The sequence below is a fragment of the Periplaneta americana genome, chromosome 16 (assembly GCF_040183065.1).
Source record: "Periplaneta americana isolate PAMFEO1 chromosome 16, P.americana_PAMFEO1_priV1, whole genome shotgun sequence".
Taxonomy (NCBI): domain Eukaryota; kingdom Metazoa; phylum Arthropoda; class Insecta; order Blattodea; family Blattidae; genus Periplaneta; species Periplaneta americana.
Window position 1 is genome coordinate 53,409,180 of NC_091132.1, and position 21,760 is coordinate 53,430,939.

General features: G+C 34.0%; 1 protein-coding gene and 1 non-coding gene across 4 annotated transcripts in view; one reads left to right on the top strand and one right to left on the bottom strand.

Moving 5' to 3' along the window:
• The window catches only part of SLO2 (slowpoke 2), a 1,063,914-nt gene that overhangs the window by 858,515 nt on the left and 183,639 nt on the right, over positions 1–21,760 (bottom strand). The gene's annotated exons all lie outside the window — the stretch shown is intronic.
• TRNAT-CGU (transfer RNA threonine (anticodon CGU)) lies at positions 19,234–19,306 on the top strand. Its single transcript has one exon. It is a non-coding gene; the product is annotated as a tRNA-Thr (tRNA).

Here is a 21,760-nt window from a genome sequence, read left to right on the forward strand (position 1 = left end):
TTAATGTAGATCATGTGAATATTTTTCAATATCTTCATGTCATTATCCATTAGTACTGGAACGTATTTCTTTAAACTTAATTTAACACAACGAACTCAAAATAAACAATACCTTTGAATAAAGATTGTAAAAAATTAAGTTTCATTAAACTGCGAAATAAGTAGCAAGAAGTAGGCCTATGACTCATTCTTTTAAACCGAATGCCATAACAGTCTGTCATCATTCAAACCGGAGTTAAAATTGACGGAGATAGTATTCTTTGGGGTTGGAGATTCAAAAATATTAAAATAACAGCGGTAGCTGAATGGTCAGACCTCCAGCCTGTCCTGCAGGCGGTCCGAGTTCAAGTTCTGGTCAGAACTGTATTTTTTTCATTTAAAAAATTTAGAGCCGCTTAAAAATTAACAGTTTTTAAATATACAAGGGAAAAACTTGGTAATTACACAACATTAATCGAAAGATTTACAAATGAATTATTGTTAATTATAACCAGTTCTCTGAATATATTAAACGTTCACAAGAAAGAAGAAATGTAGGTACTGCAAATATACAGAAGTTCATTTATTTTACCAGGACTACAGATATTCATGTACTTACAAATGGCTTTTAAGGAACCCGAAGGTTCATTGCCGCCCTCACATAAGCCCGCCATTGGTCCCTATCCTGTCCAAGATTCATTCATTCTCTATCATATCCCATCTCCCTCAAATATATTTTAATATTATCGTCCCATCTACGTCTCGGCCTCTCCAAAGGTCTTTTTCCCTCCGGCCTCCCAACTATCACTCTATATGCATTTCTGGATTCGCCCATACGTGCTACATGCCCTGCCCATCTCAAGCGTCTGGATTTAATGTTCCTAATTATTTCAGGTGAAGAATATAATGCGTGCAGTTCTGCGTTGTGTAACTTTCTCCATTACTTCCTGTAACTTCATCCCTCTTAGCCCCAAATATTTTCCTAAGAACCTTATTCTCAAATACCCTTAATGTCTGTTCCTCTCTCAAAGTCAGAGTCCAAGTTTCACAACCATACAGAACAACCGGTAATATAACTGTTTTATAAATTATAACTTTCAGATTTTTTGACAGCAGACTAGAAAACAAACGCTTTTCAACTGAATAATAACACGCATTTCCCATATTTATTCTGCGTTTAATTTCTTCCCGAGTGTCATTTATATTTGTTAGTGTTGCTCCCAGGTATTTTAATTTTTCCACCTCTTCGAAGGATAAATTTCGTACAATAATCTGGACACGAGACATAATCATATACTTTGTGTTTTCGGGATTTACTTCTAAGCCTATCGCTTTACTTGTTTCAAGTAAAATTTCCGTGTTTTCCCTAATCGTTTGTGGATTTCCTCCTAACGTATTCACGTCATCCGCATAGACAAGAAGCTGATGTAACCCGCTCAATTCCAAACCCTGTCTGTTATTCTGAACTTTTCTAATGGCATATTCTAAAGCGAAGTTAAAAAGTAAAGGTGATAGTGCATCTCCTTGCTTTAGCCCGTAGTGAATTGGAAAAGCATCAGATAGAAACTGGCCTATACGGATTCTGCTGTACGTTTCACTGAGACACATTTTAATTAATCGAACTAGTTTCTTGGGAATACGAAATTCAATAAGGATATCATATAAAACTTCTCTCTTAACCGAGTCATATGCCTTTTTGAAATCTAGAATAACTGATGCACTGTACCCTTATACTCCCATTTTTTCTCCATTATCTGTCGAATACAAAATATCTGGTCAATAGTTGATATATGTTTTACGCCTAAAACCACAATGATGATCCCCAATAATTTCATCTACATATGGAGTTAATACTTAAAAATTAACAGTTTTTAAATATATAAGGGAAAAACTTGATAATTATCGATCGAAACATTTACAAATGAATTATTGTTAATTATAACCAGTTCTCTGAATATATTAAACGTTCACAAGAAAGAAGAAATGTAGGTACTGCAAATATGCATAAGTTCATTTATTTTACGAGAAATACAGATACTGAGACATAAAATATGAAATTACACTTAATTTACACTTCTGGAAAGGTCTACTGTATTTTCTCCCTTAGGAGATATATTTCTAAGAAACGACAATAACCTCTCTCCATAGAAAGGGAAAGGAAAGCTTCACGGAGAAGAAAGTTGGACGATGTGGAGGAAACCAGCAAAGGAGACGGAAACTAGCAACGACGTAGAGAGTTGTCAGGCGCTTGATTTGTAACCTTCTCCCTTTCCCCAGGTGAGTCCATACCAAGCAAGAGTCCTGGCAGACATTTAATGAAGGCGGTGGCAACATATCGACGTAACTTACGATGCAGCGCTCAAATTCCTATATAGAACCCTAGAGGGTGGGAAATTGTCAGACGGCCATGGCGGCGATAGTCGCAATCAATTTGTACAGTTAATTGGAACGCCAGTACGACAGAAACGACAGCAAAATTAACGAGTTCTAAATCCCACACATTGTGAACACGGCTTTGCTTGGAACTGATACCATTGTGAGAGCGGACAATAGACTTGCGCGATTGAATGTCGCTAGTTATTCTGGTTCCTCTTGCGCAATAGCAGGAGCGGAGGTGGCACATATGTCTTATCTGTTTGCGTCACACACAATTAAGAATTCAGTCTACCCGCTTACAATAGTAGTATACACAGTTCCTCGTTTCTGGCCTGCAATATCACAGATGTCCCGTCTCTCAACGCATAATGTCTTCTGTGTAGATTAAGGACAGTTGCAGGCATAAATATTTTTACGGTTTATCATATAGCTACAGTGTGTTCTATACCATTAGTTCCCAAAGTTTCTGAAGGCGTGACCTACTTTTGGGCGAGACTCTACCACTCCATTCGAAAAATACAAATCCCTGTAAAATCGCAAACAACCATAATTTTACCCAAAACCAGTGGATACCACTCCAAGTACGATTTTAAACAACAGCTTTTGAGTATTTTCCGGAAGAAAATAAAACAAATGTCAGAGATAGATACTGAATTCATTACGTTCAACTGGCTTAAATTAAAATATATTATATATATATATATATATATATATATATATATATATATATATATATATATATTGATATCATTGCCATTAAGAACAACTCGGCATACATTCTCGATCCCACCAACAGATTTGAGACACATGCAGATCAACCGCATGAGATGGACAGTGAAAAGAAACGGATGTATGAACCAACAATCCCGTTCTACAAAGATACATATAGTCTGTCCCACATTGATGTAATAGGTCTGATGGTGGGAGCACGAGGTACCATACCCTCCTTCTTTGCCAACAAATGTAAAAACCTGGGCCTAACACACAGCATTGTGAAGGAAATAGCCATTAGTGCCCTCAAAGGATCAGTTCAGATATTGAGAAATCATTTGTATGGGAGTGATAATGGAAATTTCAAGTTATCTTAACCGATGGCTGTTGATTGGTTTATATATCAATGCCAATCAATCCGTACTATTATTTTTCTCGCGGTATATGGCATTCAAATCATTCTAACGTATCTGATGATATTCCCCCCCCCCTTCTTAACTGTGAATGAGCACAAGCGCTTCTTAGGTGTAAATTTTTCTGAAATTTTGCATATTCGATTCCCTAACCGTTTCAAATGTATATCATTTTACCTTTTAGGTGTGTTTCCAAATTATATGTAATACGCTTTGACAAATCTGGCAACCTTTTCATAAGGGAAGCTAAATTTATTATTAATATTATATATATATATATATATATATATATATGAGCCGTTAAGAGCAGAAGTGGTGTAAGTCAAGAATGGGTAATGAGGGTTAAAGTAAACATTCTGTAAAATACAGCGCAAAGTAGCAATTAATATTCAATTTATTTAAACTATTAGTAGTCAGTGGATAGCACGAAGGACATATTAATTGCTACTTTGCGCTGTATTTTACAGAACTTTTACTTTAAACCTCATTACCCAATTTTGACTTACACCACTTCTGCTCTGAACGGCTCATATATATATATATATATAGAGGGAAAAACTCATTGAAACATGACCTTCTTTGCACAAAGCATTCACCAGTTCTGCACGAAAAGAATACCTCGAGTTTGCAAAAGAATCTATTTAATTTGTTGTAACATTTGGAATCTCATACCCATGTAAAATAAGTTTCTCATCTATGATTGCCATCAAAGCAATAACGAAAAATATCGAACTTGAAAATCATCACTGTGTGTATTGAATATTTAATTCAGATTTGAGAGGCCACTTTCTGAAGGAAAAAAAAACAGGCATACATCACATTAATTATTTTTATTTTATAACTACTAAAACATTTTTTTTTTTATTTTTATGTTCAACGTTGGTTATGTTTTCGATACTGTACAAAGTAAGATATGTATAAGGCATTTTGTAAATAACCTCGCGATACCCTCAGCTTTAGGGAGTCGTGACACTACCTTTGGGAACCACTGTTCTATACCGTTTGATTTGAAATATTAGTAAAAAATTAATAAAATTTGAAAAATACCTTAACTTCCTTAAAAAATAAGTTTATAGAAAATTATAATACCGTTTCGTTCATATGTGAGTGGGATTTATTCAGGTATAAACCAACTTCTGATAATACATAACACTGTCGAGTAGCTTATCAGCTGTAGCCTAGCAACTTGATATTTCTCGTAAAAACATCGCAGCATTCACATCTTTTCTACTATGCTACTAAGATTTTTATCTGTCAGGGATCCGGTCTCTTTAAATTTTCAGAAGTTCCCACACGAACGACAAATTGCAGGGTCCATATCTCAAACCAATCGGTGAAAGATACCTAAAGAAAAATAAAGAACTATATATAGTATTTATGGACTTAGAAAAGGTATTTACAGAGTAGGTTTGAATAAACTTATGGGGATCCATAATTGGTGTGGATTGGAAAGAGGAGAGGCTGTTCAGTAACCTTTATATGAAACGCGTCAAAGTCATGATAAGAGAATAAGCATCAGAAGGAAGTGATATAGGGAGGGGAGTACGGCAAGAATGACCTTTGTCATCTATCAAGGTTCAACATCTAGCCTACTTGGAGAATGTAGTGTAGAATTGTTTTTAGAAAACGGGAGGGTTGATAGTAGGAGAAAGAAGAATAAAGTATATTTTTTCTGATGATATGGCGTTGTTGGCAGAAGAGGACACGATACTATAGGATATGCTACTGGAGCTAAATCACAACTGTGACCAGTATGAGATGCAGATAAATGCAAAGAAGACGAAGATCATGGTTATTAGAAGAAAAATGAATAAGGTAAACTTGCGAATTCTAAATGAAGCAGTAGAAAAAGTGAAAAGAGCGAAAAGTGAAAGAAGAGAGGAGAGGAAAAAGTGAAAAAATGGAAGAGATGAAAAGTGGAAGCAGTGAAGAGAGGAAAAGTGAAAAGCGTGAATAGGGCAAAAGTGAAAGGAATGAAGAGGAAAAAGTGAAAGAAGTGAATAGAGAAAAGTGAAAGAAGCGAAGAGAGAGAAAGTGGAAAAGTGAAGAGAGAAAAGTGAAAGAAGTAAAGAGAGAAAAAGATAAAACAAGCGAAGAGAGAAGAAAGTACAACATGTATAGTGAGGTAAAAATAAAACATGTGAAGTGAGAAAAAAAGTAAGGAAGTTAAGGAGAAAAACTAAAAGAAGTAAGAGGGGAAAAAGTAAAAGAATGGAGAGAAAAAATAAAAATGTTTTCTTTTTTTTTGTTTTTGAGGGTAGATTAGCTGAAGTGAATAGATAAAGAAAGTGAGGAAGTGAAGAGAAAATGGGTAAAAGAAGTGTAGAAAAGGAAATAACAGAAGTGAAGAGGGGAAAAAATTAAATCGAATGAAGAGAGCGAGAAAGAAAAGTATGAAGAGGAAAAAATTAAAAGACGGAAAAAGGGAAGAGCGAAGAAATAGAACAGAGTAAGAGTGAAATCCAGGAAAACTATATTTCAAGAAAAAAATTAAAAAGAAATAAATTTCTATTCAGTAGTTATAAAATAATCTTCGTTGAAGTGCGAAAAATACCGAGACAATGAGCATATTTCCTATGAAAGTGAAGTTAATCGATGGAATAGATTAGATTGTAGTGTGGAACATTTCAGTGTCCTTCAGACAGACAGTCGTCTGCATATCTCTCTCATCGGCATTCTGTGCCACTTAGCAAGTGAAGCGATATGATAAGATCTTCCTTTCTCCTTGTGCAAGTCTGAATGAACAGTGACACGATTAAAAAATAAACGTCAGGAGTGTGCCGTCTAAAATCAATACTGTCTACGTACGATTAAACCGATTTTAATAAAACAAACGCCATAACATCAGATGGAGTGCTCTGGAGGGGACACACCATAACGTGGAAAATCCATGATATCGCTAACACAGAATGAAGAAATATTGGCAGACACACCCCCACCATGACAGAATCAAACACACTTCTGCAGAGACATAAATTCCAGTCATGTATATATTCTGAAAAATCTAGAACAAATTTAAGGATATGGCAACACTATATTTTTAGATGTAGAGTATTGGCATCCTTTTTCGGGATACATCATTTTATTTTTACTAACATTTTTAATATTAACCTGTCTATACCTTTAGAGAACCGCTTGCTTCCCCCTCCAAGACTGGAGTTCGATGATGCTGGCGTAAAACATAAATCACTCTACTAGGTATAGGATGGAAGAAAAGTAGTTCATCCATTTACGTAAACTAGGAAATATCGCGATTTTGAGTTTGATAATTTTCATTAGGTTTTTCTTTAATCAAAGTACAGTACTGTATTAAGAATAAGTGTTTTTACTCACGAAGTGAGTTATCCATGCGAACGTATTCATTATGCAGTGTATACTGTCTACAGCACATTAGCGTACAATATAGAGAAAGAAGTTAAATTGAAAAATAATCATTATATGAATATTTAAACACAATTTTGAAAATGGTGGCCGTTCATTTCGATACAGGCTTCAGTTCTTTTGTGCATATTATCGCACTATAGACTATTGCATCTAATTCCAATTGCCAGTTTCGTCCTTCGTACTAGTAACTCATGTTGAAATAATTCTGTACCTACTCTACGTACTGTAAATTCAATCTTCACTTCTGCCCGACCCGAAAATATAAAATTACTCAGACATGCTATCTACTGTCCGTCCAAGTGGTTATGCCGCAGGATTGTAGAAAGGGAGGAAATCACGTGACAGTTAATTACTTAACGAGGCCCTTTTATTTAAGTTAAATTAAACAGCTGTATAATATTACGTAAACGTCCAATTCCTAACAGAAATTAATGTTTTCAGAAGAGAGCTAAGACAGCCCAGCTTTTACAAAGGGGCGAGCAGAAGCAGGTGGGGGAAATCGGAATGCGACGTAGGCAAACGGACAGTACCTGTGCGAAAATATGATTCAATATTGAAAGCTCTTTCGTCACTGGAAAACGCGAACATATTTCTGGAAAGTACTATACGCAGTAACTCAGTACTGTTTACTATCTGCGGTCTTGGTTCTGTGTGGAGTTGGAACTTCCTTAGTAGAAGGGGTGGTAGTGAAGTACATTCAAAAACTCAGGTACAATAAAAATTGAAGTAAAAATAAAATGATGTCCCTGTATTTATTATTACAATACTATCACCCACAGCCGAAAGCTAATTTTATTCGTAGTTAGGTCACGTTCATATGCAAGTTACATCATCAAGTCCAATGACGCCACTTTCTCTTGATACGAGCAGGGCATGCGGGAACCTAAGTCTTGTATGAAATTAGCCGTGCTGATTGGCCTCTCTCAGCAATATCTCGTCCTCGACAACAGCTACAGGCCTGGGAGACCAGTTGTTCGATTTGTACTAGCGAGTTCTTACTTACTTACTGGCTTTTAAGGAACCCGGAGGTTCATTGCCGCCCTCACATAAGCCCGCCATTGGTCCTATCCTGAGCAAGATTAATCCAGTCTCTACCATCATATCCCACTTCCCTCAAATCCATTTATATATTATCTTCCCATCTACGTCTCGGCCTCCCCAAAGGTCTTTTGTCCTCCGGCCTCCCAACTAACACTCTATATGCATTTCTGGATTCGCCCATACGTGCTACATGTCCTGCCCATCTCAAACGTCTGGATTTTACGGTCCTAATTATGTCAGGTGAAGAATACAATGCGTGTACTTCTGTGTTGTGTAACTTTCTCCATTCTCCTGTAAATTCATCCCTCTTAGCCCCAAATATTTCCCTAAGAACCTTATTCTCAAACACCCTTAATCTCTGTTCTTCTCTCAAAGTGAGAGTCCAAGTTTCACAACCATACAGAAAAACCGGTAATATAACTGTTTTATAAATTCTAACTTTCAGATTTTTTGACAGAAGACTAGATGAGAAAAGCTTCTCAACCGAATAATAACACGCATTTCCCATATTTATTCTGCGTTTAATTTCCTCCCGAGTGTCATTTATATTTGTTACTGTTGCTCCATGATATTTGAATTTTTCCACCTCTTCGAAGGATAAATCTCCAATTTTTATAATTCCATTTCGTACTATATTCTGGTCACGAGACATAATCATATACTTTGTCTTTTCGGGATTTACTTCCAACCGTATCGCTTTACTTGCTTCAACTAGAATTTCCGCGTTTCCTCTAATCGTTTGTGGAATTTCTCCTAACATATTCACGTCATCCGCATAGACAAGCAGCTGATGAAATCCGTTCAATTCCAAACCCTCTGTGTTATCCTTAACTTTCCTAATGGCATATTCTAGAGCGAAGTTAAAAAGTAAAGGTGATAGTGCATCTCCCTGCTTCTACGATATTAAAGATATAATAGCGACCATTAGTAAACCATGATGAAAGTATTATTTTGTGTACTGGAATTAATTTCTGAATACCACTTAATATGAAGAGAAAATATATAGCATATCCTTTATTAATTACATTTTTTGTCGTAGAGAAATACTCTCCATTTCTAAACCGAAACGAAAATAAGACAGTTAAATCGAAACAACTGTAGCTTTATTTCCGAAACTAAGTGAAGTTTTCTACTTGCCTGTATATTCCTGATTCTTTGCCAGTGTATTCTTGATACAGAGTAAAATTTTCGGTGCAATTTGTAGAAATTAATACTGTGAAGATATTAATAAACAAATTGTTAGTATGGCTTATAAGAACGCAATTCAGGACTGTAAGACCTAAACTTTATTCCTACTGAGCGGGATGGGGTGGTCGAAGTGGTATCGTCTCGGACTCGCATTGGGGAGACACGGGTTGAAATCCCGAGGCCGGCCAATCGAAGTGTGTGGATTTTTTTTTCTACTTAAAAAGGCGAATGATGGAGTGGATTTTATTTTCCATTCATCCTAAACGTTTTGTCTGTTGTCTATATCTTCACGTTGTCTTAAGAAGGTGGTAACTACTTCGAGCTGATCCCTTACGAGGGACGTCCCTCCATTGTGCATGTCTCGTATGTGATCCAAAAAATATTCCTCTTCTACAGGTACTAGCTTGTAAGGCCCATAAAGGAGGTTAAACGGATAAAAAAATATTTCTTCTTCATTTATTCAAATTATAAACGCATAGTATATTTACTTTTTAACATTTTATTAACTTTTCAGATTATGAAACATGTATTGCATGAAGTTAACCCTCAAATTGACAAAATATTCTATAGGATACAACAGGTTAACAGGCTATATGCTATGATTTTAATAGACCAATAGAAAACAAATGGTAGGAGAATTAAAATTTCACAATACTATAATATTGCACAATATATACTACTAAGATTTATTTCAAATCATACGTCCTCAAGTGAGGTTGACATCTGGGATCCGGAATTTACAAACATCTTATATATAAAAGTCTATGTATGTATGTATGTATGTATGTATGTATGTATGTATGTATGTATGTATGTATGTATGTATGTATGTATGTATGTATGTATGTATGTTACTCAATACAAATCTACACGCTTTCACCGATATTTGCCAAAGTTTGCACATTTAACCTTCATAACCCAAAGAAGAACATAGGCTACATTAAAATTGGACAGATGGACCTTGAATTATTGAAAACAATAAAAATTAGAAAGAAATAAGGCACACGTATGATATTAAAATGGCCTCCTATTCTACAGTCAACTGTCTTTTATTGACGTCATCCAATCACGTCTTCTTCCGTTGTAAAAGGGACCATATTGTTATTGAAATCGATACTAATAATAAATCTGTGGCCGAAATTTTTCTGGTAATTTTCGATTTTCGAAAAATAATTGGTCCTAACATATATAATTAACCACCCTGAAACCGAAAATCGCATTTTTGAAATGTTTAAAAAACAGATTAGTAAATTACTTAGAGAAAAATGAAATTCTCTCCAAACATCAGTATGGCTTCAGAAATAAATTATCTACGGATGACGCAATTATTGAAGTCACTGGTAAAATTATGCTGGAGTTGGATTACGGTTCTAAATGTTTTGGGATTTTCTTAGATTTAAGGAAAGCTTTTGACACGGTTAACCATCGTTTACTTCTGGACAAATTATTTGATATAGGAGTCAGGGGTATTGCGCATAAGTTATTTCAATCATACTTAAACAAAAGAACTCAGGTAACCAAAATTGATGATATCAGTGAAAATGTAAATATTGATATAGGTGTCCCTCAGGGAACAATTTTAGGTCCTATTCTATTTTTAATATATATTAATGATTTATTAAACATTTATTTGAAAGTACATAATGGCTCCTGTTATTCTTACGCTGATGATACGGTGGTGAATTTCATTGGTTTAACTTGGGAGGACACTTATAAACATGCCAATGTAGGTATAAATTTGATCAGAAACTGGCTTGATGCAAATTTGCTATCTCTAAATATAACTAAAACTACTTTGGTGCCATTTTCTTTAACAGTCTCTGGATTGAACAAATTAAATCACTTTCTCATTTAAAATTAATAATCCACAACTCATTTTGTAAACTCTCTACAACCTGTAAATGCCCTTGCCTGAAAGAATTTGTAGATGTGAAATACCTGGGAATTATTGTTGATCAGCACTTGAAATGGGATAGACAAATCACCTTTTTATGCAACAGGATACGTAAAACAATTTACAAATTTGTAAACCTTCGCCATTACTTGCCTACTCATGTATTACGTTTGGTTTATTTGGCTCTAGTTGAATCTGTTATCCAATATGGTATAATTGGATGGGGAGGCATTACAAAAACTGCTCTTTTTCCTCTAATTATGTTGCAAAAACGTATAATCAAAATTTGTTTGAAAAGGCGACTGGATTATCCAACAAATTTGATCCATTCTGAATTGAATGTTTTTAGAATTGACCAAATTTATAAATACTCTTTAATGAAATTCTATCATAAAAATAGAACGAAATTTGTAGCTCAGCCACATGCTCATAATACGAGACGAAATGAAATTCTTAAATTAGTTGAACCTAAATATTTCACATCTGCTGCTTTACTACACAGTACAAATTATGGTCTACGGCTATATAATTCGATAATAAAATTTCATCCAGAATTGACTACTTTAAGCAATGAAATTTTCAGAACCAGAATTAAAAAATTTATATGACAGACTTCCCTCTATATATATTATGTACCATGTATTGTAAAACAAGTTTATTTCTATCCTAAGTGTATTTTTCTATTTTATCTTGGTTACTATATCAACATGACCTGCACTAATTATACTACTAATAATAATTTAATATTAATCCATCAATCTAAACATCATCTCTTTTTTCACTCAGTTATTATTAGTATTATTATTTACTAATTTTATTACAATCTTCATGTGAGCTTTTTTCTGAAGTATTTTGTCTACAAAGTATGTGTATCTATGTAACGGAACTGTCCCCGAACACGAGCTTTGCTCTTTCGGGGTATTTTAATGTAACGTTTTTATGTATATGTTATTATTAAATAAATAAATAAATAAATAAATAAATAAATAAATAAATGTCTGTATGTTTGTTACCTTTTCACGCGATAATGGCTGAACCGATTTATATGAAAATTGGAATATAAATTAAGTTCGTTGTAACTTATATTTTAGGCTATACAGCATTCAAAATACTTTATTTAAAAGGGGGGTTATAAGGGGGCCTGAATTAAATAAATCGAAATATCTCGCTTATTATTGATTTTTGTGAAAAATGTTACATAACAAAGGTTTCTTTAAAAATAATTTCCGATAAGTTTTATTCTTTACAAAATTTTTATAGGACTGATATTTAATGAGATAAATGAGTTTTAAAATTAAAATAACGCCATCTAAGACGGTGCAATGAATTGAGAACAAACGACTTCGTCTATAAGGGGCCTTGGACAACAATAATCGAAACAGGGGTCTTGGACATCAACAATCGAAAGCTAATAAACATAGCCTACAGAGAATGTTTCTGTGTTTGTATGAAGTAATATCAGAAGCTAAATTAACCGATTTGTATAATTAATTATTATTTCGCCATTGGAAAGTGTAGTTTCTCTAGATGGACATAATGCTATAATGTTATTACAGTAACGTCTGAGTAAATCGAGGACAGGTAAGATTAAAATAGCTTCTTATGCACAGAAAATTTGATAGGCTATTTTGTACATTCGTTTTCTGTATTTCTTAAAATAATATTTATGTACACTCATTTTAATCTCAGAGAATTAACGAACAACGTGAGTGTAATGATTTAGTATGAAGTAAGAGTACGTTAGCTTAGCAATCCATTATTTTATAATTCAAATTTTAACTATGCTCAATTGAATAGTGTTAAAATACATAAAATATATATGCAATAAATGCAATGCAAAAAAAAAATGGGTAATGAGCGAAGCAGATTATCTTGCGCTGTTGTAAAAGTTGTTCCCTGGATCAAATGTCCTATTTTAATTATGTAATTACTTTATATTTATTTCTAACAGGTGCAGCGGAGCGCACGGGTACGGCTAATATTAAATAAAATAATATTAAATTAACATGACATAAATGAGAGACGATTTCTTGAATGAATGTGTCATGGGCAACAAAATACAAAATGATACAAAACACATATTTGTTTAGTTTTTATAAATTCAAAATCAAACATAATAGAAAGCAAATGTGAAACATTCATAATACTTAAATTGAAGCACTTAAATATGTATCTCTCTGTAGCGTTGTGGTAAGATGAATGACTTTGATGTATGGCAGGGCTGGGGACCGAGAGTGGATCCTGACTCTAAACGGGGACGCTTAATATTCATCCGTCTCTGAATCAACGCTGCGCGGTGTTCGGCGGGGAAGAAAGGGGATGAAGAGAAATCATATTACTCCCCGTGAGAGAGTAGAATCTGCTCTTGCTGCCCAGCCCTGATGTATGGGGACCCAAGATCGAACCTGAGCTCAACTCCTCTTTTTGTTATTATTTTTATAATTTATTTACATTATTTTAGATACGTTATTTTATTTTATGCTCGACTATGCCGAAATGTAGTAATTATACACCTGGTAGCAGACCTTTAATGCATGTCATTAAAGTACACCTACTCATTAAAGGTCAGGTCTTTCAGCCAATGACGAATCAGGTTACAACTGTTCAGCCAATGACAGGTCAGCTTTCTACCGTTATAAAACCGCAAGTATCGATTATTCTCGGATATGCAATCGAAAGAGAATTAGCGAAAAGTCACGGAGGCTGGAAATCCAATACTGTCGCAGAAGGTTATGTTCTGTTACTATAATAATTAGCGTTAATTATAATAATATCCAAATAAATTCAATTTGTCATCTCGTTTTTCAATGTATAATTTAATTTTAATGTTATCTCTGTAGGTTCTTATGGCCTAGCAAGGTCAATGTGAACATCTGTTCCTCGGAAAAATCAATACTTTCGCGTCTGCGCACATCTCACAACATACGGGACATTGGCCTAGGTCAGATACAAAGAAAATTAATAATATCAAGTTAGAAATATGGTCGAGCATAAAAAGTCGTATGAAACTCGCCTATAATGGTAATTAAGAAGCTCGTATGAAAATTATGAAACTCGCTTGCGCTCGTTTCATAAATATCCATACTCGCTTCTTAATTACCTTCATTATAGGCTCGTTGCATAATGTACTATTAACCCGCCATAAAGGGAATTAATATATCCGTAGTATTTTATTTATGCTGTCTCAAACAAAGTTACCATACAATTATACTGAAATCTTAATATATAAACGTGAATGTGGGTATGTATGTTCTCTAAACAAATCTACACGCTTTGATCGATATGTGGCGAAGTTTGCACATTTAACATTCATGACAAGGACAAAAACATAGGCTATATTAAAATTGTACAAATGGACGTTTAAATTAATAAAAAATAAAAAATAGAAATAAATACGATCAAACATTCACGTGTAATATTAAAATGCTATCTTCTACAGTCAATTGTTTTTTATTATTGTCTTTTGTATTAAACATAGACTTTCACGAGGCCATGGAAATTATAACACGAATAACATTGTTGGTACACATCATGAAGGCTAAAACTAGATAATTCGTACAATAAATATCTTTACGCAGTCCAGGACAGTATTATGAATTTCTCGATGGAGTTGTAGATAATGAGCAGGCTGTGTTTTATCCAACTAAATTCTAGAATTCTTTCAAACTACAAGGATTTCTATCACATAATTTACTAAATATTGAATAACCAGAAGTACAATTGCGAAATATTAACCCACCAAAATTATGCACCAACATGAATTGGTATGAAGAACCCACGCGAAACGTAATAGACGTCGCAATATTAACTGGAAAAACGAAAGGAGAAGATGTTTTTATCTCACGTATTGCTATGGTACCCATTCTATTTAATGCAATTGCAATTCAGTGCGACTAGCATTTGTAATGACCATATTAAAATGTAGCTCAAGGACAGTACCTCAAAGTTGCAGACATTGACTTAAAAACTGCGTGTTTTTCACATCCTCGACTGTATTTTATACAAAGGAGTGGAAAAAAAAAGATTTTTCACATATCAAATAGAAATTAAATGATATTTCTGTCATGTTGATAATGTAGTATGTGAATGTACGTAAGCCGACTGAAAATAGCATTGTATTAATTCTAAAATATACGTCTCTCAAAATATTGTTGTTCACGTCCGAAAATATGTTACTGCGAAATTCTATCTTTATAATCACGTTGCAAATGTAGGTTGTTGTACGTTGTAGAAATAACAATCTCTCAATTTCTAAAATACTGTTAAGCCAATACGTCTCTCAGAATATTAGTCTTTATGTTAAAAAAAATGACTTATTGCAAGTTTATATTGTATCTGTATTCTTTGTATAAAATAAGAATTAATATAATATGTTCTGAATTTGTGAGATATAGTTTTCCAAGTTATATTTGAAAAAAATTGGGTATGATATATGTGGGAGTACAGTGGTCAAGAAGTAAAAAATCTTCCAATATAAATTAAATTATATATGTACATATTGATTCGATGCTGAAACTGATCAGAAAGAGGAAAAGGAATCATATTTTCATTGGGTTTTACTTTGTTCATAGTTTGATTTTTCTATTATTTGATTTGTATTTCTGGTCTAATGGCCTTAACTAAACCAGAATAAATAAATAAAAACAAATAAATATATAAATTAAAAAAATAACCTTGAACGTCAAGCACATGATAACATGTTTTCTTTCCGCTGCCTGATTTACAACTGTTTTGAGTTAAAGCTGGCAGGCATTTCTGTAAGGAGTTCATCAATTCATGTAAGTGACGTTAAGTAAAGATCAATCTTAGCTTAGTAAAGGCAATTCGTTTTGGTTGTCTATAGTTAGGTGCCGAGATTTCCGAATATGTAATACGCAGTTTAATTAAAAACGGAAGCAGAAAGGAAAACCCGTGCAACGCCGGGTGCTTTTAGCTAGTAAAAGATAAAGGGAAATGAAACGAGCAAAATAATGATTCGATTGGGACATTAAAACAAAAATTTACATGTTAACATATAGATGATGGTGTAGAATTTGAAGAGAGGCCTTCAGAATTTCCATTACAATCTTCTGAATGTTGCGATAGTTGTTTTCTTTACGGTCCGACAAGGTTTAATAAATTAGTGTGAGAAATGAAGCTTTGCCAATTTAAGGGTTTTTTTTATTTCAACCATATATCATCGGTTTCTTTGTAAAAGTGACCAAGTCACATTCCAAGGCTTCCAAGCATTACGAAAATATAATACATAATTTTATACTAAAAACTAATAATATAGCACATTTACCTTTAAAATAACTTATTACTAACATCTAATGAAGTACAGTTATCTTTGAATGGATCATTAAACCTTTAAACGCCTTTTTCCAAAAATTTTGCATTTTGGACTTGGTCACTTTTACCAAGAAACCGACGATATGAAGAGTCCACTGTAAGAATGATGGATGTCATTTGGAATACATTTTGCAGGAGAAGCAATTGAAAGTTTGAAATGCTTACTGCTCAAATCTTAACTGTGATTTTCCGATCATTAATGGACAATGACTATCAGTGTTAATGCCATATAACTCTCTATGTACATTCTATATATCTTAAGCTATGCATTGACAGTCTTGGTTCATTTTCGAAAAGAAAGTGACATCCATCATTCTTGCAGTGGACTCCTCATATACCACTGTCTTCTCAAAACGTATTTATTATTCATTACAGTTTTTTAAGAAAATATTTTCCCTTGGACGTTCAAAATTAGATTTTAATTCTTTTTGAATGATAAATATTGCCTTAGCCTACTCCAATTTGTTTACTTAGCTTTCTTTACCGCATAGGGTTAAGAACATTTTAGACTCATAATTAACTTCACGCATTATATTCTTCACCTGACATAATTAGGAACATTAATCCAGACGTTTGAGATGGACAGGGCATGTAGCACGTATGGGCGAATCCAGAAATGCATATAGAGTGTTAGTAGAGAGGCCGAAGGGGAAAAGACCTTTGGGGAGGCCGAGACGTAGATGGGAAGATCATATTAAAATGGATTTGAGGGAGGTGGGATATGATGATAGAGACTGGATTAATCTTGCTCAGGATAGGGACCGATGGCGGGCTTATGTGAAGGCGGTAATAAACCTCCGGGTTCCTTAAAAACCAGTAAGTAAGTAAGTAAGTAAGTAAGTAAGTAAGTAAGTAAGTAAGTAAGTAAGTAAGTAAGTAAGTAAATAGGTAAGTAATTAAGTAGATTCATAGTTAATCGCACGTGCTTTACTTCAATAATAGAATAAATATTAAAAACTATAAAATACGTATTTGCTTTCTAAACATTTTTATCATTCACCGAAAGAGCAATGGTAGTAGTAGTCTATTATGCACCTTGAAAGAGTGCTAATACAGAATATTTGCATTCTTGTCGTATCCTGAATATGAATAAATATTTCAGAGAAATATATACAAACTATGGATCTTTTACTTGGTTATTTAACGATACTGTATAAACTGTGATGTTATATAGCGTCGATGAGATTGATGATGTCGAGATGATATTTGGCGCGACGAAGCCGAGGATTCGCCATAGATTACCTGACATTTGCATTACGATTGGGAAAAAATTACAAAAAATCCAACCTTGTAATCAGTCCAAGCGCGAATCGAACCCGCGTCCGACCACGACTCCGGATCGGGAGGCAAATGCCTTAGCCGACTCACCCAAAATATGGAATTACTATAAATAATATATATAGGCGTATGTATATATATATGTATATATATATATATCCGCCAAAGAATCGCATGACGATTTACGTATTTGTACGTCAATATTTCTTCACTTTTTATTAGGACCGTCTATAAACGAAAATAATAATTTGACGACTTATACTTAACTTTTAAGGAAATAAATATTGGTGTACGGACCGAAATAGTCACGGAAATATGTTTGTGCGAGATCGTGCGTATTTGCTCGTTTTCCGCACAGAACCAATACGCGGTAAGTGTGAAATACCACATTCAGTATTCCCAACCTAACACACATAACAATTTCCCTCTTCTTACCGTTTAAGCGCGACATTCATTTTACTGCTTTAGGCTTTTAACATATTATTTTACAGACGTTTAACATAGTAATAATTATAAATTGGAAACTTACCACTGCAATTTCACCTAAATCGCAATGTTAATTACTGTTTTTAAATATTTGCAAAAATGAAGTAAAGTCTACTACTCCACGAAACTTATTGCATTCCTGATACAAGTAACATTAAGGAAGCCGTGAAAAAATCAACAAGATTCCAGATGCCGATGTTATTACTGCAATATGTTATATAAATAATATTATTAAAACATTAAAATGAAAAATAAATCATTACATAACCTTACCGTTTGTTTTAAGTTCGCATTTATAGACTGGGGGAAAAAAAGACAGACGTATATCACGGCCTGCTGGAGTATAGTAAACACAGAAATCATTTTATAGCAACAATGTTGAAGAAAGATATTTTGGTGTTCCGAAGTTGCCGTCATTAAACAGAAACCAACATGGAGATTTCATTGCAACTAATTAGAAATTCGTCTTTCAGGTATGTAATAAACTATCTTCGCAGAAAATAATGTACGATACACGAGCGGTATGTTTGTTTTCATGTTCTTGGAAATTAAAAAAGCTCAACTACGTTTCGCTTTTTCAATCTTTTCCTCGACCATGAAAACATCAACATACCGCTCTTGTAACGCATATTACTATTTCATTTCGTGGTATTAAAATTATGGTAACTACATGTAATATCGAAATGGAAAACGGCGGTAGAGTGAAGGCAAACGGGATAACTCTGAGAAAACCGATCAGGAACCTTGGCTTTGTCCAACACCAATACAATTACGCTATGACCGGGACTAGAAACCAAGTCCTCAGCCATCGTACGTCAGTGTTTTCACAACTGAGCCACCATGGGTACTATAATTCTTATTTTGTGCTGTAATTAAGAAAACCTGAAATTGGTTTCGAATCCTAATATAAAAGGAGAAGCGTACCGGTTTCCCTTCCACAGAGGATCCGAGTTCATTTAATATTAGAGAAGAAAAATTCGTTCCGGCGCCGGGGATCGAACCCGGGACCTTGGTTCTACGTACCAAGCGCTCTAATCATTGAGCTACGCTGAAGTTCAATCCACAGCGTCCAATCAAATCCCTCTCCTCCAGTGTTTTCCTGTTTGTGGCCTGAGGAGAGGGATTCGATTCGATTCGGTGCTGTGGGTTGAACTTCGGCGTAGCTCAATGGTTAGAGCGCTTGGTACGTAGGACCAGGGGCCCGGGTTCGATCCCCGGCGCCGGAGCGAATTTTTCTCCTCTAATATTGTTACCGTAACAGACGTGTTCTGCTGGACCAAAAAATTTATCTTTACGTAGATCCTAGTTCATATTTGCATTATTACGTTAAATAGGAACATCTCACCGCTGTAATATACAGGGTGTAACAGGACCTCACCTACAAACTTTGAGGAATGATAGGTCACACAGAGAGGATCATTTTTTGTTAAGGGCAGAATCATCGCTGACTCTACCTTTAGGAACTACTCGTATGCATCCAAAATTAGATATCCAGTATTTTTTTTAAATAATTTTCCATGCATGTTCCGACAATTTACAACAGCTGTTAAAATTACATACCCTATTACAGTACCTCATTACATTTTTGACACCTTAGCAGCATTCATCATACAACTCTGTTAAGGGTGTATGTACGCGAACGACTGCAAATATTATCAGATAATTCAGGTTCTAAATTTCTAAAATTTTGTAAGAAAATGAACTCACATTTTGAGAAAAATTACAAGGTACCACAACAAGATTTATTAGAACTTAAATATCTGATAAAAGTTAAAAAAAATATTACACATATTATTTTTCGAACCAGTTTTATCAGAGTATGAAAAATAAAAACAAACAAACTTTGCACTTATATAATTTGGTAACCATAACATTGTTATGGTCTCTCTAACATATTTAATATTTTTCCTGCATATAATAAAGCTTATTTCTGTAAAGTAGACTACTCTCAAACATGTAGAGTTGTTTATTTTAATAAAATTAATTTTTTATTTGTCCTATATAAAAAATATTAAAATTTGCATACTCTTTTGTGACCTAATTTTTCTGTTTTCAAAGAAATGGACATTATTGTAGTCTACCTTTTGCACAAATTCATGTTAAATCAGTGTACACAATTTCAGGATTCTATCTCTAATGGTTGCGGAGTTATGAAATATTATGTGTGAACATTTTAAAATTTTGGAAAATTTAATTTAAAGTAAAATGTGAATTCTTAAAAATATTATTAGTAACCTTTCTTATACTTTTATCAGCTATTTAAGTTATGACAAGTCTTGTTGTGATACCTTATAATTTTTGTCAAATTGTGAGTTCATTTCTTTATAACATTTTAGAAATTTAATGCCTGCATTTTCTGATAATTGTGCTCGTTCACGTACATATACCCTTAAGGGGAGAGGATGGTATTTTTGGTGAAAAATGAGTATATTTTCAAAAAACAAAATAATTCTTTAAAATAATCTGTGATATGTGTGGAATGCATAGCATAACATTTTGCCCTTATTGGATGTTGAGTCGCCATTTTTAAACTTCCTGCGTTATGGATTTTTAAATCACTCGCCCACTTTTATTGTTGTTTCCGGTAAATTAAATTTTCAAAGAATTTGTTTTTCTTTAAAATACCCTTTGATATGTGTGGAATGCATTGCATAACATTTTGTAGGTATTTTTTGCCCTTATCGTATGTTGAGACGTCATTTTTAAACTTACTGCGCTATGGAATTTTAAATCACACGCCCGCTTTTATCGGTTTCCAGTAACTTCATTTTTTTTGCTGCATTTCCAGACAAAAATGGATATAATTTCTGAACTATTAAAGATACATGCATGAAATTTAGAACACTCATTCTTTAGACTATTAGGAAACTTTTCTCTGTAACAGAATTTTGTTGCTTTGATTTTAAAAATACTTCCGTTTCTTTGCAAGAAAGGAAATCAGAAAATTGTTATTAAATTGTAATTGTTTATTTTACAAACGTAGGGACGATGCGGATGACGTGAATATGTTAGGAGAAAATACACAAACGATTAGGGAAAACACGGAAATTTTACTTGAAGCAAGTAGAGCGATCGGTTTGGAAGTAAATCCCGATAAGACAAAGTATATGATTATGTCTCGTGACCAGAATATTGTACGAAATGGAAATATAAAAATTGGAGATTTATCCTTCGAAGAGGTGGAAAAATTCAAATATCTTGGAGCAACAGTAACAAATATAAATGACACTCGGGAGGAAATTAAACGCAGAATAAATATGGGAAATGCGTGTTATTATTCGGTTGAGAAGCTCTTATCATCCAGTCTGCTGTCGAAAAATCTGAAAGTTAGAATTTATAAAACAGTTATATTACCGGTTCTTCTGTATGGTTGTGAAACTTGGACTCTCACTCTGAGAGAGGAACATAGGTTCAGGGTGTTTGAGAATAAGGTTCTAAGGAAAATATTTGGGGCTAAGCGGGATGAAGTTACAGGAGAATGGAGAAAGTTACACAACACAGAACTGCACGCATTGTATTCTTCACCTGACATAATTAGGAACATTAAATCCAGACGTTTGAGATGGGCAGGACATGTAGCACGTATGGGCGAATCCAGAAATGCATATAGAGTGTTATTTGGGAGACCGGAGGGAAAAAGACCTTTAGGGAGGCCGAGGCGTAGATGGGAGGATAATATT